The sequence below is a fragment of the Sciurus carolinensis genome, chromosome X, assembly GCF_902686445.1.
Source record: "Sciurus carolinensis chromosome X, mSciCar1.2, whole genome shotgun sequence".
In the NCBI taxonomy this organism is placed as follows: Eukaryota; Metazoa; Chordata; class Mammalia; order Rodentia; family Sciuridae; genus Sciurus; species Sciurus carolinensis.
In genome coordinates this window covers 17,919,481-17,933,794 of record NC_062232.1, presented here as the reverse complement: position 1 = coordinate 17,933,794, position 14,314 = coordinate 17,919,481, and the positions used below count along the sequence as shown (strand labels likewise).

The following is a 14,314-nucleotide window of genomic DNA, read 5'->3' as shown; positions in this document are numbered from 1 at the left end:
GACTGAAGAACAAGAAGAAAATGCAAACTAGGTGACACTAAGATCTCTCTTATTCTTTCAAAAAATTTTTATATTTTAAAGCGGTGAAATTGCCTTATACTTTTTCCACACCTCTATCTCCCACCCCACTCACTATGGCATAGAAAGCACTCAACTGAAAAGATTTTCTTGAAACCCTTCGACCTCAGGGCTTCCCAGGACATCATATAACGATCTATTCAACCACATTTCCATTGCTGATGGCTTCATTTCCTAATTCCTTCTTGATGCTATTAGCTCATTTGCCATTTTCACTGCAGAGTCTAGCAGGCTACCAAATCATGTATATCGATTACACATTATGTTCAAGTCCTCTTTCTCTTTCACTCTTATCAATTTGTTCAAGGATGCTTTCCTATTGAACTGATACTTAAGCCCCAAGTCATGTACAGTTTTGCAATGACTTACACAAATAAGAGTGAAGGACAGTCTGGGATGCTTTCAGACCATGGGATTTAACCATAAGGATATTTTATTGCAGCTTTCAAAAAATCCTAATAGCCTAAAACATGATGCTTTTGTAGAAAAGAGGCATTTAAGTCTTATCAACTGTGTTTCTAGTGACACATCTGTCTTCAAAATGAAAACAAACCCTCAGAATGATATTAGTGGTGTACATTAATTGTACATGGAGAGCTAGCAATATTAACCATGTAATATCAATATCTAAATTTATATATCTATAGGTAGATATATGCTTCCCTGGCTTTATCTATGTATTATGATGATGAAAAGGTATTTGGAAAATATAGAGAGGAGGAATAGATGTGAGATTAGGTGACACAGGATGTTCTGTAGGATTTCTATTTTTTAAATTGTTTTTATCATCAAAACTGCTTCTAAATGTACACCCTTGTGGGGAAAAATGACAAATTTTTCTTGCCTTGCTTTTCTAGCAGGTGATATGCCCCTCACTAATTTTTAGCAGGAATGATTCACTTTGATTCACTTCCTGAATTAATGATGTATATTTAGTTGCATCTTCAGCAGAAATTATGTTCTGTGTGGCTGGGGCTGTAGCTCAGTGGCAGAGCGCTTGCCTAGCATGTGTGAAGCACTGGGTTTGATCCTCAGCACCACATAAAAATAAGTGAATAAAATAAAGGTATTGTGTCCATCAACAACTAAAAAAAATTTTTAAAAAGAAAATATGTTCTGTGATCTAATGTTTTTGTCATTTATTCATAGAAGCCATAATGGACCCTGTCCCACAGCCATATCCTCCAACCTACTACATTTTGAACACACATAACCCAGCTTCCCACTTTCCAACTACTGTGTTGCTTTGGGGCTTTCCCTGAGCTACAAGGTGAACTCTGCTTACCCTGTGTGATACGTAGTCCTTAAAGAAGAATTGAAGCTGACACCTGAATACCTCAGCTCCCTCACTCCTCAGCTGGGATAATTCTGAGGCCTGTGTTCTATTTGAACTCCATAGCTTCTTCTGCAAGATTAAGGTTCATTACCCATTGTACTAAATGGGTTAGTAGCAGCTTTTTCTGCCTCATTTCACCTCCTCAATCCCCTACTGGTGGTTTCCTTTTCTTCCCAAACAATTCACCTTGATTTGAATCCTCATCCCAGAGTCTGCAGCCAGAGAAAGCAAACTAAGACAGAAGTGGAGGGGGTGCTTACTACCCTGGACTTTTCCCTAAATCATAATTTCTGGTTTAGACAGAGGAATCTGGATTATGAGAGATATTGAAATTAAGTTCAAATAATTTGAATCATGACTTCATTCACTAGATATGTAAATTAATTTAAAATCATTGTTGGTCATTTGTTTTTCTACAAGATAGGCCTCTATACCAAATATAACCCTCAAACATACAGAAACTCCAGGAGATTCCAGGAAAGTGGTGAAGGGACAAAACTGTGTGGAGATCTTTCTTCCAATGGCACCAGCCCTGTGCTGCACCAGGGCTCATGGCCTATTGATTTGACTGTAGGTTAAGTTTTGCAAACACATGCAGCCTTTTTAAGTGAGTGGTGCTCTTTCTCAAGGGGAAGCTAGAACTGAGATACAGATCAGTCTGAGTAGCAAGATGAGTCTGTGCAGGGCTGGTCTGTCTGAATCTGAAAGCAGGCCATGGGGCTGTTAGGTGCTGCTCTGTGTTAATCTTACTGGAGTAAAGAGTAAGGGATTAAGGAAGAGTTAGTGCCTGAGTCATTCCAGGGCTGTTCCAGGTCACATGTGCATCAAGACTATGTGACATTTAGATGTCCCAGGTCACCCCAAACCAGATTATCCTCTAGTCCTCTCTTGGCTTCACCACCTGTACTTGGAAGCACTTGTGCATCCTCCTTAACCTTCTGTAGAAAATAGATGATGAGTGTTCAATTGTGCATGAAGCAGATATGTTTTCCCTGCTCTGCTAGACATAAAAAAACAAGTCACTGAATCTTTGTTGACCCACCAAAAGGTTGACTCTAGGAGTAAGCCACTCTCCCTCTTGCCTTTACTCTTTCTTCTCATTACCTTCCTCCCTCCCTCTTACCTTCATCCTTCTATCCATGCCATTATCTTTACTATCTCTTGTATAGCAAGAAAACTCTGAAGTTTAAAAACCACATGTTCTTTGACATGTCTTTCTTTGGGTAAAGTCACGCGATATAGGGCCACCACTCAATCATTCTTAGAGGCTCTCACCTCCCTGCATCCCTCCCATTTTGTGCTTGAGTATCTGTAGTTTCCAGTACATGAGTAATCAGCAACAATGCATCAGGAATGAGTCTGTTATCCTAAAACTTCTATTCTCAGAAACACAGCAAGTGCTTTTAGCTTATTTACTGAGATCAAAAGTTGGCAAATAACCATAATATCCAAGGACAAGGGACTGTTATATAATCATCCTTTGGTGGAGACAATGAGGTCACATGTTTGCTTGCCTAATCACTGATGGGGGACATGTTTGATTGCAGATAATGTGCTCACTGACCCACAACTTAATTACTGAGTGTCTGAATCAACAAAGCTTTCAAATGTAGGTCTTGCCTAATGGTGCAACTGTTCAAGATCATTGCCTCTGTTTGACCTCTAAACCAAAGGTCTGGGGGATATGATGACAGGCCATTGCCAGTGCTGCTCTCAATGATCTCATATTGGAAAACATACCAATTCCCATGGTTTATTGTTTAGGTTTTATTGTTTGTATCCAAGGACAAATGGAACCAATAACTCCAGAGTGGCAAATATGGGTAAAGCCAGTGGTAGAAGCACTCCATAAGAAAATTATGCTACTCAACAGAGAGGAGGTGGTTCCCATCCCAAGCTAATAAATAAAATAGGCTGGGAAAAGTCTAGGGAAATAGCCAAGTGGGGCCAAAATATGGAGTAGTTTGGTTGGGATCTCTACAGTAGACCAGGATCTGATGACAGAGTTTGGAGTCTAGTGGGTCCCTTAGTAAGGTCCATGTCTCTTGGTTAATTCCCACCTTCAAAATGTCACAGTGAATTCCACCTTTATCTATATAAAGCACCAATAAAAAAATAAATGAGTGAAAGGAAGCCCAGTAGAAGAAGGAGAATAGGAGAAGGGAGGAGGGAAGAGGGAAGGGAAGGGAAGGCACTGGGGATTGAAATGGATTAAATCAAATTCTAGGCATATATGATTTTGTCAAAATGAACCCAACTATTATGTATAACTATTATGCATTAATGAAAGAAAACAAATCCTACCCAGTGTGTGGGTGTGGGTGGGTGAGTTGTTTCCCTGGATTCCAAATGGAACTCCTACTCCCTCCCTCCTGGACCATGGTTATCACAGCCATGATGTCTAGCAATGAATTTGAGATTTGGCAAAAAAAAAAAAAATGTCTGGAGGGTTGATTTTTTTGTGTGTTTTGTTTGTTCAAGGTTTAAGAAATCTTGGTCTATGTGCTATTATTATTTTATCACAAGAGACAGCTATGTTGTTTCCTGTTTCCTTAGCTACAAATTTAAAAAAATGGAACATGACATTTTAAATAAATTATAATAAATTTGGATCAATCCAAATGATTTGAGTACTAAGCAAATGCCTACATTCCAACACCAAGCAAAAATTCCCAGGCCTTGTTGGTCAGCTGGCCTTCTAGAAGTTGAAAGGTCTCCTTTGGCTTCTCCTGATACTCCTTATCTCCCACCATATATGGAAAAACTCATCTCTGACTGGGAGAGGAGGGTGAGGATCGTCTAAGCCCGAGAATCTTGGTGTGTGGCTGAAGCCAGAAGACACGGTATAAAATAAAGCAAAACAAAACCATAAATCAAGAACAAAGTCTTTCCTGTTTTGTTTTGTTTTTGCCTAAAGCTTGCCATTAGCCATCAAGCAGCATGGCTTGTGTGGGTGGGTGAATCACATGGTGATATGTTCCAAAAATGCCTGTGAAAAGAAATTTCTCAGGGACCCTGCCTTGTCCAGTGCACCATAGGTTTTTGAGCAATGTTAAGGAGCAGCAATAGCTCTCAGAGAAGTCAAGACCATCCTTTTGCATGCCCAGAGTCCATCAGCCGCCCACACAGTGGGGCAAAACCTGCCTGTTCCTCCCCTCCGCACTGCTCCTCCCAACTCGAAGTCAGTTTTACAAATTTGATTTCAGAGCACAGACTTGCCGTTTGCTTTGGAGCTCATTTGAAGCCCAAGGGGAAAGCCTCCTTCCCTCTGGAATCTGCATCTTAATATATCCTCACTGAACCAGGAAAAGAGCTAGTCATAAAAAAAGAGCCTTGTTATCTGATAGTGTGGTTTCTCCTAGTCAGTGGCGTCTCTGAATTATTTTGCTCAGGAGAAGTCAAATGTTAAAGGATTGATTTTTCTCCTTTAATAAACAAGTATAGAGGTGAAGGATATGAGGCCAAGAGCTTCCCAGAATCTGAAAATGATTGCTTAATTGAGGCTGTTTTTCTTTCTCTGAAGAACACCTTTAGGTGATGATGTTGTTAAGGCTGTAATCGTATTTTATGGCTGAATCTCCTTGTTTTATAATCAGCATATTTTTTTGACAGTATGATTTGCCTTCAGTGCAGGTTCTAAACAAGTTTGGTCATTTGCTTAGAGAGAAAATGAACTCAATACATGAGCTCTAAGGGTTTTCTTAGCCTGGCAATATGCTGGTGGATTGCTGTCTAGCCCAGAGAATGCTTCATGTGTGGCTTGTTGAATGAATGCATGATTGTGTCTGAATGTTATAATATATCCTCTCCCTCAAAGCAGCACAGAAATTTCATTAATGGTACATAAGGCAAAGAACTATCAATAGGCCACATTGATACACATGCTTAGCATCAGGTTAAATTCCCAAGGGAGCATCAATTATCAAATTAAATGCAGTATCTATTTCAAGCTAGATTGCAAAGCAATGGGATAATGCCACAGGCCTTCAAGGGAAACGAGTTTTAATTGATCAACCTGTAGTCCTTGAATCCAAATGAGCCCTGTGCTCATTCCCAAAGGGGAAACCCTAATTCTAGGTTAGCCCAAGAATGTAGGAGAGGGAATTTCACAGGATGGCACATTTAAATTAGTTGTGTTCCTTACATATACCTAATCACAATGGGAGGCTTTTTGTAAATCCTCTCGCTGCTCTAGTTAAAAATGAGGGATTCATTTGGGTAATTATCATCCCCCATGCCCAGGGCCTAACTTCTAGAATACTACTGTGTCATTCAGCTACTCAGTAAGCAACGTTGGAAACAAAGCTAATTACCATCCAGACTGTGCTCTTAAAATATAAAGATCATGCAAAATGGGTGGTTGAAATGATTCTGGACAGCCTTGTGTGTTCTCTACAGCTTCTGATTCAAAGGGAGAAGCTCTCCAATTGTCCCATGTAGTCATGAACCCAGCAGGGTCTTCTTTCTTCACTGTCTCAAGTACAATATAAGAGGATCCCAGATTTGGGGAAGGGATGAGAGGGGTGATGGGAGGTTATTTTAAGCAAGGTGATGTTCTGGATGAATTTGCTCTGTGTTCCCCCAGCACTTAGTATAGAGTCTGACATATATCTATCAGATGTGGGCAGAGTGGATGTTGTATCTTTCAGTACACAGCAGAATGGTAATCATCATTTACAGCATGCATGCTAAAAACTGGGTATGGTAGCTTATACTTTACTTACTCAAATAGGTGTTGTTTCTAGGGTTTTTTCCTTTCCAGATGACTCTTCAACGACTTGAACTTATTTCTCCCCCATAGAAAAGTTGCATAATAACTGGTTTCTTACAAACCCATAAGATAAGTCTGTCCCAGTGTGATGTATGGGCTTTTTTTTCCTTTGAGGCAAGATCTCAGTATTTGCCCAGGCTGGCCTTGAATTCCTGGGCTCAAGTATCCTCCTGCCTCAGCCTCCTGAGTACCTGGGACTATGGGTGTACCACCTGGCTGATGCATGGGTATTCTTGTTTCTGTTTTGTGGTGCTGGGGATGAGACCCAAGCCCTCATGCATTTTAGGAAAGCATTGTGCCATAAAGTCACATCCCCAGCCCATGATTTATGGGTTATTAAAATGCCACTTACCATGAAATGCGTGATATTAAAATATTATAGCCTCATAGAAAGCCAAAGCTCTAACTTTTCCTATATTATACTATAGGTACTCTTCAATGAATGATAGAATATGGAACTTCCTAAATGCCACATATTTGAACCTTAACAAAATAAAATACATATTACATTTAAAACTCAAAAATCCATTGAATTTGTCTCATGGTTTTGGTCTGTATTATGCTGCAAATGTGTCTTGGGAGACTTATTAAATTATGAAGAAAGTTTTTATAACATTGAACCAGAACTTAATTTTGAAACTGAGTTTGGATGATTTATATTTAAATGAAGTGAAGACTGAGGTAAATTTTGTAACCCTATCCAACCATGCCTAAAAGGAAGGAGTAAGACAGCCAGAGGCAATCCAGCACCATATTATTTAGAACTTGTTCACCTGCTCTGCTGACAGATGATAGGTGGGCAGTTCTGATTGATACTCCCCACCCTATAGGCATATATTAGATGTAGATCACCAGGATAAACCACAACCTGGCAAGACACCTGGAACCTAAAACCTGATGAGCAACCCTTCAGGAAAACATAAACCCATCAGGCATCACAAATCTGCAGCCAATCACAGGTGTGGGCAATGATAGTCTTGCTTTTGGAGACCAGTCTCTATAAAACAGAAAAGCAGATTCACTCCCACTTGGGTTTTTTAGAAGTACATCGAATTTTTTTTACAATGGCTGGCTCTGAGGCAAGGATAAAAGTCATTTAGCCCCAGAAATGGGGTTGAGGTCTGTGCATACCAGGTAGGTGACATACTTTGTGTTTCAAACAGCATAGCCTTTGATAGTCCAGTCCCTCATGTCTTCGTGTTGTGATGTTGCTTGCATGATTCTTTGTAGTTTGTGATAGTGTTGACATTGATTAAATTTACACAGAGACTCCTCATCTTAGCTGCAGGAGACATGTTTCATGTTCCTTTGCACAGCTAACATATGATCTGCCCCTTTCTTTTGTTCTGATCTCTCAACTTTATAGTGCCTTACAATGAACTCTATTCCATTTGGGTGAGGGGAGTTTCTGAGCATCTATGGAAGTAAAATGCATTTTTCACAAATGTCATCTTTGGAGGAGGAATGTCAGTGATACCTATTCCCTCAGGAAATATTTAATTTCATGTGCAATGATCACCCAGCCATAATGTTACTCATAGTACCTAATAATTCAGAACAAGAAGCCCCCACTTAGGCAATAGAGGGTTTGGCTCACTCTTACATCTTATTTCTCTTCATGTTAGCGAATATATGGCTGTCTGAAGATATGAAAATTAATTTGGTCTAGATTCAAATTTTACATTTACTCCAATATTTATTTGAACTCATAAAAAGTTTATTGACATAATTTAAAAGGTGAAGAACTAAAATGCATTCCAAATATTGACCAAGAGACTGTGGGAAGTAGCTTAGAGACCTTTCTATCAAAATCACTGTTACACACATTGCCATATCCTGCTCCATAAAATCATATTCCTCCTTAAAACCGCACCCTTCAGGTGGTGAATTTATGGGCTGATTTACTCTGCAAGTTGCCATAAATGAAGATAAATTAAAGTGAAATGCAGCCAACTAGAAGGAAGAGATATAAATGTACAAACAGGCCATTTCTGCTAGAGTCTCAGGCATTCAGGAGGTTCATAATCTTCATACAAATATAGAAAAAATTTTATTGAGCTATATTCATTTGAATCCACTCTCTTCGTCTTTAATTCTTCACATCATGCCTGCAAAAGAAAAAAAACACTAGTTTTCTCTCTCCAGGTTTATTTTAAGGCATGGCTAACAAATAAAAACTATATATTTATGGTATACAACATGGTGCTTTGATATATGCATGCACATGAAATAAACCAAGATAATTAGCATATCTATCACTTTACATACTACCTTCTTATGAGAACATTTAAGATATACTCCCAACAATTTTCAAGTATATAAAACATTATTATTACCATTATTATTGTCATCATACTATACACTAGATCTCTAGAATCTACTTCTCCTATATCTGAAACTTTGTACCCTCTAATCAGCATCTCCCCATTTACCCAGTCCCCAGTAACTACCATTCTACTCTCTACTTCTGGGAGTTCAACTTCTTCAGATTTCACACATAAGTGAGATCATACAGTATTTGTCTGTTTCTGGCTTAGTTAACTTTACACAATGTCCTCTACATTTGTCATGAGTTTCCATAAGATATTTTTAGGGACAGGTTATAAATCAATCTGATTGGTACAAGCCATATGGGACAGAAGACCCCATTTTCACTTGGAAACTTGATCTCAATTCCACGAATGTAAAACGAACTATGGGTAGAAGGTGTGACCATCAACTTCAGCTCCAGTGATTTAAATAATTGCAAACTAAATTAGAATGGCTTCCTTGTGAAAATTTAGAGTGTAACACTAATCTTATGGCCATAAATTCCAAGACCTTTGGTGCCTGAGATAAATTTGCATTCATGGCTCCATTCTGTCACCCCCTCTCTATCCATTCCTGCTACCCATGTAACTATATTTTCTTACCATTGTGGGTGGGATATAATTTCTCATGCTTGCATCTGGCTTTGGTCAACAAAATGAAGCAGAAGTGATGACGTGCCATTCTAGGCCTACATGTCAAGAAATTTCACATGCTTTTGCTTGTTCTCTTGTACCTCTGTCATTGCTATAACAAGGGTATGCCCAGGCTAGCCTCTGATGCCAAGAGAAGGGTGAGAAACAAATGGATCAGAGACACCCCAGTTGTACAGACCCCATCTAGTAGAGAGCCCCCAGCTGACCTGAGGACTCATAAATAATTCTGGTCAAGATTCGCTGAGCCCAAAACAAATTAGCTAGAATTTTTTAAAAAACTGATTTTTTGAGCATTGGATTTGGGGTAGTTTGTTAAGCAGCAATAGCTAATTGACATGTACCATTTCTTTGCAAAGTTCTTGTAATGCAGGGGTTTTTGAACATTAGTGATATATCAATGTTCTGTTAATCTTTGGTGGCTTTCTTTGTGTGTTTTACTTATATGAATGGGTTAAATCTTTCCTAAGTAGAATACTCAAATGTTTTCATTACCAATAGCTGGAAGGAATAAAAACTCCACCAACAAGGGTCCTCCCCCTGCTGAGGTAGAAACTATGGCTTGGTACTCTCCACAAACCCCAGTTTTCTCTACTTCAAAGGCTGGTGAGACAAATACTTTATTTCTTAGTCTCTCTTACAGCTAGTGGGAGCCATGGGTCCCAGGTCTGACCAATGAGTCCTGAGGAGAAGTCTACTGCGGAGATCTTTTAGAAAGCTTTGCTTTCCTGTATATATCTTTATAGATCACAAAGCCTCTTGGGTCATTGAACATTTGTAGCATTGCTGTGATGCAGGATGTGTTGTATTCATTGTTAAGATGAAATACATAAAGGTTCCAAAAGCTAAGTGACTACCTCAAAGTGTCATAGCTGGCAAATGGAAAAACCGGAATTTGTCCTGAATCTGAGGTTCTTTTCACTTCATTAACAGAGGAGGTTTGGATGGTCTGGGAACCAGAAGGAAAGGTAGAGGGATATTAATAGTTGCAAAACCAAAAATGCTGTCAACAGCAGTCAGCATAGTCCCTTGTATTTCTCTAGCATTTCATTTGCTTATATTTTATTTTATTGTGGTAAGAACACAACATGAGATCATACTCCTAACAGATTTTTAAGTGTAAAATAAAGTATCATTGACTTTAGGTACAGTGTCATACAGCAGATATCTAGAGTTTATTCATCTTGTTTGATTGCAACTTTATACCTATTGAATTTTTAACTTCCTATTTCCTCTTCCCTTCTGCCCCTGCAACCACCATTCCACCCTTTGATTCTATGAGTTTGACTATTTTAGCTATCTCATATAAGTGGAATCATACAGTGTTTCTCCTTTTGTGACTTTGACTAATGTCTTCCAGTTCATCCGTGTTGTCACACAGTGCAGAATTTAATTCTTTTCAAAAGCTGAATAGTATTCCATTGTATATTAACATCACATTTTCATCTGTTGGTAGATATTTAGGTTGTTTCCTTTTTTAATTATCAATTTTTGATGTATGCTAGTCACCAAGAGGAAGTAAAATACCATCATCTCCACAGTCCAGAGTTTCCAGGTAAGATGTGTATCATTGACCAGAAATTTCAGAGCCGCATCCTGGTACACCATGCCAGCCCCATCTCTGACCATTTTCTCTCATTCACCTGTACTCAGAGTTCACTGAACCACATACTTACTGCTTCTGTAACACAACAAGAGCCATCAGGTCTCCCTCTCTTTACTTAGAACTTTTGAGTGAAATTCTGCCTCCTCTTGGCTCTCCAGGTAACATACTGAATTGTAATCTTTACTTATATGGATCATCTCACTCCTATGGTTTCTGGTATAGCTCTCCTGCCACTAGGCTGTGACCTTCTGAAGGGTATGAACATGTCCTATTTATTTTTACATCCCATTGCCTATCATGGTACCTGACATATAGCAGAGACTGGGGGAACTGATGAGTTGGGCCGCTGGAGAAATGAGAACAGTAAAAATACTGAAATTGTAGTTACAGCCAAACCCATATTCTTTAATGTGATGCAGCAGGAATGAACAAGAAGTTGTAGATGGCAGTAAACCAGAAGTGCTGATTTAATGTTCTGGGTCCCCACTTCGATGTCAGTTTTGCTCTAGACCCTAGCCACAGTCCCAACATGGCCAGGGTATGCTCTATTCACTTTACTGCTGTGGTTACTGTGCTGGGTGACATATGGCCCAGTCTCTCTGGCTAAGTGAGAGGCCCATGACAAGCTGCCCCTGAAGCCGAGACATTCCTTGGGCTTCTCTGACCAGCATAAAAGGGGTGATGATCCATAGCAAATTGTCACTAAAGCATGTTCTGTGAGGTGTGATTTCTCTCCAAGAAATATTCAGACCATGAAGCACTATCTGCAACCCAGAGATTGGTGCCATTTATATGACAGATTCAATATGTACTCTGAACTAAGGTAGGTAAAATTGTGGCTATACTGAGAAATATAATTTATGCAACATTAGCTGCAGGGGATATGGGCTCTTCCCCTTCACCCACAGTGCCCAAGGGCCAAGGACACCTGTAAAACTCTGATTAAAAATGGGAACTCTGGGCCAGTGCTGTTCTGTGCTTCTTGTAAGGCTGGAAAAATTGCTGATGGTGACGGCACCAGTTTTCAACACCTACTATGTTCTGGACACTCCACCATGGATTTACACAGTTATACCTCACTTGATCTATAAAGTGAACATGATTCTTCCTTGTAGAAGGAGCCAGGCAGGAGGCAGAAGATCAAAGAGAGAAAACGTTGCAGTTGTCCTGCAAATCACACTGTGTCCCCAGATCCCTTTTCCTCTCCTGGGTATCAGTAGAATTTGAGAGGTCCCATCCTGAACATAGGACTCTGCTGATGGATGAGGTCTGATATAGTTCTACCTGGAGTACAAAGCCACAGGGGACCAGAATCTCCAACCCTGACCTCATGGGAGTTGGCATGGGCTTGGAATGCCTGGAAGATACTAGAATACAGAAATTCAGGAATCCCGAGACCTGAACTCCCTACTCTGCATCAGGGTTCAAATTTAGAAATGGGAATCAATGGGAAGGGATCCAGAGCTAAAATTGCCCATGCTGTAAAGCACACTTGTTTGTTGGGGCGTTGGAATGCAAGTGTGTTGGGCAGTCTCCAGGGTCACACTGCTTTGCTGCCTAGACAACAACTGTCAGTTATTCTCCTATGCCCCGTCCTTCTGTAGTGGGCATTTGTAGAAGGATGGGGAAAGTAAAGTACCCTGCTGAAAAGTCACTCACCAACTACCCCAAATCTTTTGCACCCAGATTTTTTTAAAATGGAAGCCCAACCTCTAGTTTACTTCTGGGCAAGGGACACTTTGGCCAGTGCTGGAATGATAGGCTAAATTTCCCCCTTGTGTCACACTAAGTCCAGCCTGAGGAGCATGTGATGTTTATGCCTTGTCATGACCCATTTATAGCTGTGTTACTCATAGTCACTGTGGCCCTACATATATCATGTGGGAAATGGAGTCTACTCAACACTTGTCTGCATTTGGTCTTTTAACCAGACACTCGGGGGCAGTGCAACAATTACTTCCTCCTATGTGGGTGCTAAATCACAGAGCCATAAACACGGTGACACTCAAAAGTAGTTGGGTGACAGGCAGTGCTTCACACTCTCTTTTCATTTGCAGTGGCCCACCACACGCCCAGAGAAAATCAGCAAAACTTTGAAGTTCAACAGAGGGCATCAGAAATAAGACAAAAACCTAGCATTTGTGGAGCCCTCTAGAGGTTACAAAGCACGTTCACACACATTGTCCTATGTGATCATCACAACTGCACCATGAGGAAGGTGTTGCAAGCTACAACTAAGGTACACAGGGAACATCACACACCCACGATCGGAGAGATGGGACATGTACAGCTTGGAGTTGCACTTAACTCCAAACCCAGAACTCTTTCTTTTATCCCAAACAGCCACTCATAAAATGAATGAAACAAATTTCTAAGCAAAATATTAGAAAAAATTTTCCAAAACTATGAAATATCCACCAAAATTGACTCTGGCATATCATGAAGCCTTTGGTGGCAACAGTGATAATTGAATTGTTTCTACCAATGACTATTTAAAAACAGGGAAGATGAAGGAGGCATGAAGAACAGGACATTTGTTCTGGTAAAATTCTATACCTGAAATCCAGAGTAAAGTAGCACTGTGTGCCAGGACATGGAGAATTTGAGTGACATTAAGGAAAAGGCAAATTGCATATCCATTAAAAGAAATTCAAAAGGAGCTTTTAAATTTTATTCTATTGATAATGTGTTATATTATCACAGTTAGGAGCCACAGGAAGCTGAGACACAAAACTTAATTGGCGTGGTGAGATCTTGATGAAGAAAGGGACATTGTCTAAGACCAGTTACCACTGGTGGCTAGAGTGTTTGTGGAAATTTGTCTCCATTTATCAGAACATTTTCCTCCCTGTTTTCAAAGGGGCCACTGACTTCATTATGGAAATACTGACTCAATATTTCCTGAGCAAAACAGAGGTCAACAACATCTAAAGGTAGATGAAGTGATAAGTTGAAGAGATGGCTATCCTTACCAAGAGCTTCTGACTTCTCAAATACAGGAACAGTCTTCTATGTCGTGTATGCCTTAGCATTTGAATCCTAGAGACAATGGCAGTTACATCAGAAATACCCAGATCCTCCTACAATGTCTAGCAATGATCTGTGGCCACCATGGGTTCTGGAACAATCAAATGGAAACTGATTTCTTGACAGAGTTAACAGAACACCTGAAAACAAATATAGGCCTCCCTGCCTTCTTCCAGTAACATACTCCTGGAAACCACATTATCATATAGATTGACTTTGTTTTTATAGTAACAATGATCATGATGAGTGCTTCAAGTTCTCAGTACTAAAAAGTACACCCCTTGATGTACCATCAAGCAAAGATATAACCCTAAAGTTTTATCTTTGAAAATAGTGATATGAATGGAACTAGAGTTTTAGTACTTCTCATTTTAGAAATTAAGAAATTTGAATCCAGATAACATACAGCCAGTTAATGGCTGATTCAGGAAGAAAAGCCAGTCTGGAACTCTTTCCCTTACACTAAATTATTTTCAAGATTTGTGTAAAATGGGCATAAGCAATCTATACATACTGACAGCATATTAGAGGCACCT

At 39.7% G+C, this 14,314-nt stretch overlaps 1 protein-coding gene across 1 annotated transcript in view; it reads right to left on the bottom strand.

Moving 5' to 3' along the window:
* Window positions 1-8,222: 8,222 nt before the first annotated feature.
* Window positions 8,223-14,314, bottom strand: part of Smpx (small muscle protein X-linked) — a 51,831-nt gene continuing 45,739 nt past the window's right edge. Inside the window, exon 5 of the mRNA XM_047536447.1 lies at window positions 8,223-8,293. The gene's annotated coding sequence lies outside the window, so the exon portion shown is untranslated. The remainder of the gene's footprint in view (window positions 8,294-14,314) is intronic.